Source organism: Elephantulus edwardii, unplaced genomic scaffold (genome assembly GCF_000299155.1).
Source record: "Elephantulus edwardii isolate Elephantulus edwardi_28Jun2011 unplaced genomic scaffold, EleEdw1.0 scaffold00033, whole genome shotgun sequence".
Classification (NCBI taxonomy): Eukaryota; Metazoa; Chordata; class Mammalia; order Macroscelidea; family Macroscelididae; genus Elephantulus; species Elephantulus edwardii.
The window spans coordinates 12,947,620-12,951,492 of NW_006399783.1; positions in this window are offsets into that span (position 1 = coordinate 12,947,620).

The following is a 3,873-nucleotide window of genomic DNA, read 5'->3' on the forward strand; positions in this document are numbered from 1 at the left end:
ACTTAATCTTATACTTGAGCAAAGGAAAAGTACCAGGACTCTCAAATTGCTTTCAGGGCCCTTCTAATAACCAAGAGCTTCAAGAAATGCCCTTAAAATTGCCCAAGTACAATTTCACTTGAGCAGAGTTTTGTTGGGGTTTTTTTCCCTTAGTATTTTTTTATTATTATTAATTTTAATAGACATTTACAGAGGTTTTGGATTTCCATTCATTCATTGCCGCACTTTTCTCCCTGCCCACCTCTCCCCACCAGTGTGCTCCCCTCTCCGAGAAAAAAAATTCTTCATTAGTATACGATTCTCCCATCACTTCCCCCCACCCCCCACCCCAGTACACTTCTCTATGCAACCTTAATTCTGGATTTCACTGCTAGCCATAATACTCAATCATGTATCACCTCTAATCTGTTCTTTCCCTCATCTGTTTCAATACAATATACATAATTTATCCAGTTTTTTCTGTCATACCCCAACCCTGATGTCAGACCCATTCTACAACAGTGGCACCATGCAGTATTTGTCCCTTTGTGACTGAGATACCTCACTCAGCATAATGTCCTCCAGGGTCACTCATTTTGAACAATATTGCATGAGCTCCTTGTTTTTCAATTCAGCGTAGTTTTTGTTTTTAATATGTTGTTCACCAGAAGTTAAGTGTAAACAGCAGTGAGCTACTATTGTCTGTTTATCACTTGGGTGGGGACTAGAAAGTATGCTAAATGCCATTGTTTAGGAGGTGTGGTGAGATAAGCAGGCCTCTCTCACTGGAGGCTGATGAGAGTATGCATCGATAACATCTTTCTGGAGGGCAATTTGATATTGCTCATCAAAAGCCTTGCATATATATGTTGGCACAACCATTTCACTTTGGGAGTAGAGGTGATTATTCTAAGGAAAGAATTAAAGATACAGTTACAAAAGGAACCCTGATGGAACAATGTGTAGGCTCTCAGCTGCTAAGCAAAAGGTTGACAGTTTGAACCCACCAGATTCTCTGTAGAAGAAAGATCCCACAGACTGCTTCTGAAAAGATCACAGCCTTGGAAACCCTCCAGGGCAGCTCTCTTCTGTCCTGCAGGCAGCTATGAGTCAGACTTGACTCTACAGCAAGGGGCTTTGGTTACACACAAGGTTGTCAGCTTTGATGCTGAAGCTGGTCCGCACAGGCTATCGTGGACTAAGTGCATCATTCCACATTCAGTCACATCATAGTGGCAGCGTTAAGGAGACCAAAGTTGGAATAATTACACCATGGGAATCAGAAACTGAAGACCAAGGCTCTCCTCACCCTTGCCAGACAGCCTGTTGTTAAACACTGATTAGCACACCAATGGATTTTCATGATATTGAATAATTGATAACAACTAAAATGTCCAATAGGTGGATGATTGGTTCAATAAATGAAGGTGCATCCAATTAATAAAGTGTGGTGTGCACATTAAGATCACCTTGGGAACGTGTATTTGACTAAATTTCCTTTCCAAATTATTGAGAAGTAGTGATGTCAGTTTGATGATTAAGTTGCATCTAATTCAAGCTGTAGTCTTTCCAATTACTAGCGATGCATCTGAGACATGGACAATTAATAAGGATGACAGAAAAAGAATTTATGCCTTTGAGCTGTGGTGTTGGAGAAGAGCACTGAACAAACATTCCATGGACAGCCAAGAAAATGAATAGATATGTCTTGGAGAGGGTGCAGCCAGAGTGCTGTTTGGAGGCAAAGATGATGAAGCTTTGCCTAACATACTTTGGACATGTTGCTAGGAGGTGCTATTCCTTAGAGAAAGACATGATGCTGGGAAGGGTGGAGGGTTGGTTAAAAAGACCCTCAACTAGGTGGATTGACACAGTGACTGCTGCAATGGGCTCTTGTGTGTTAACAAGTGTGAGGATGGTGTAGGACAGGACTGGGCTCAGATTTTTTGTTCATAGGGTCACTCTGGAGACTAAGGTACATCTGATGCAGGCCATGGTCTTTGCAATCACTTGTTGTGCATCAGAGAGCTGGACAACGACTAGGGAAGATAGAAGGAGAATTGATGCCTTTGAGCTGTGGTGCTGGAAAAGAGTATTGAATGTACCATGGACTGTTAGGAGAACAAACAGGTTCATCCTGGAGAGGGATAAACCAGGCTGCTCCTTGGAGGCAAGAATTCTGAAGCTTTGTCTGACATAATTTGGACATGTTGCAAGGAGGGACAGGTCCTTGGCGAGGGACATCATGCTTGGGAGGGTGGAGGGACAGCACAGGAGGGGAAGACCCTCTATGAGGTGGATTGATTCAGTGACAGGGTGATGGGGGTAGATGTGTCAGAAACAGTGAGGTTGGCACATGATGGAGCAGGGTTTAAGGCTGTTGTACATAGGATTGCTTTGAGTTGCAGGCAACTTGACAGTACATAAAAACAACAACAACAACTTGGTCGCTATAAGTCATACTCAACTCTATGACACTTAACAACACCACCACTTGGGGAATCCTGAAGGGATGTTAAGTAAAGAAAGCATTTACAGAGTTTGCACAACTTTAGAGTTCTAACCTAAAGATGATTGTTGGTTTAAAACCACTCAGCAGTGTTGCACAAGACAAGTCTGACAACCAGCTGTCATTAATCCAAGACCATTCAGTGGAGCACTTCCACCCTGTGAGGCAGGACAAGGTTGCCGTGAGGAGGAATCAACTTGACAGTAATGGGTTTGACTAGATGTTTTACAATAAATACATTATGGTGCATGTGTTCAAACAGATACGCACACCATCTTGTATGAGCATCTTCTCTACAAGATGATGGTAGCATGGGTTACCTCTTAAGACAGCAAAGAGGAGACTGGGCCAGGGTGCTGAAAAGAAAACCTATTTTTCACTAGAAACTTTTTTTTTACAGTTGAAATTGTATTTTAAGCATGCTTTCCTTAAATTTTTAAAAATTAGGTATTTCTAAATCTTATTGTGTACTGTAGAGTTGCAACTGACCCATAGCTGACCCTCCAGTGAGTTTTCAAAGGCAGTTAATAGCACAGGAGGAGATTGCCCATCCTTCTCCCATGGGGCAGCTGGTGGCCTCCTTGAAGCTGGTGTCTTTGGAGTTACAGTACAGCTTCTTGCACCTAGGTCACCAGAGCATGATAATGTATATATATTAACATATGGTGACTCAACGGCACATAACAACAGCAATAACAACATACTATATTGGTTGTTTTTAAATTAAGCCTCTTGTTTAGAGTCAACAAGACCTCGGGGAGAGCTTTTATATTTAAAGTTGGTTGTTATTATATTTTGGGGAAACATTCTTCTAAGTGGTACAGCGTTCGTCTGTCAGTGTGCTGTGCTGAGGTGGCCTGAGGTTGCTGTGATGCTGAACCTTGTGCCATTGGGGTGTCAAATGCCATAATGGTTACCTGTGATGGACAGTGTTTGGTGGAGCTCCCAGTTTAAGACAGGTTTGGAAGCAGGAGTGTCATCTACTTCCTAAACAACATGCCTCTGGAAACTCTATGAACTTCGATAAATGTCCATAGTTACAGAAAGGCTTCAGATCAAAACAACTATGAGATATCATCTCACCCCAGTAAGAATAGCAAAATTTAACAGAACAGCAAACATTAAATGTTGGCGAGGTTATGGAGCAACTGGAACCCTTGTTCATTGTCGGTGGGAATATAAAATGGTGCAACCACTATGAAAGGCGGTGTGGCGCTTTCTCAAAAAGTTGCAAATAGAAATACCATTTGACCCAGCAATTCCACTACTGGGAATATGTTGTTGCTTTTGTTGTTATGTGCCGTCGAGTCGCCTGCGACTCATAGCGACCCTATGTACAACAGCCCTAAACTCCGCTCTGTCCTGTGCCAATCACACTGTCTCTG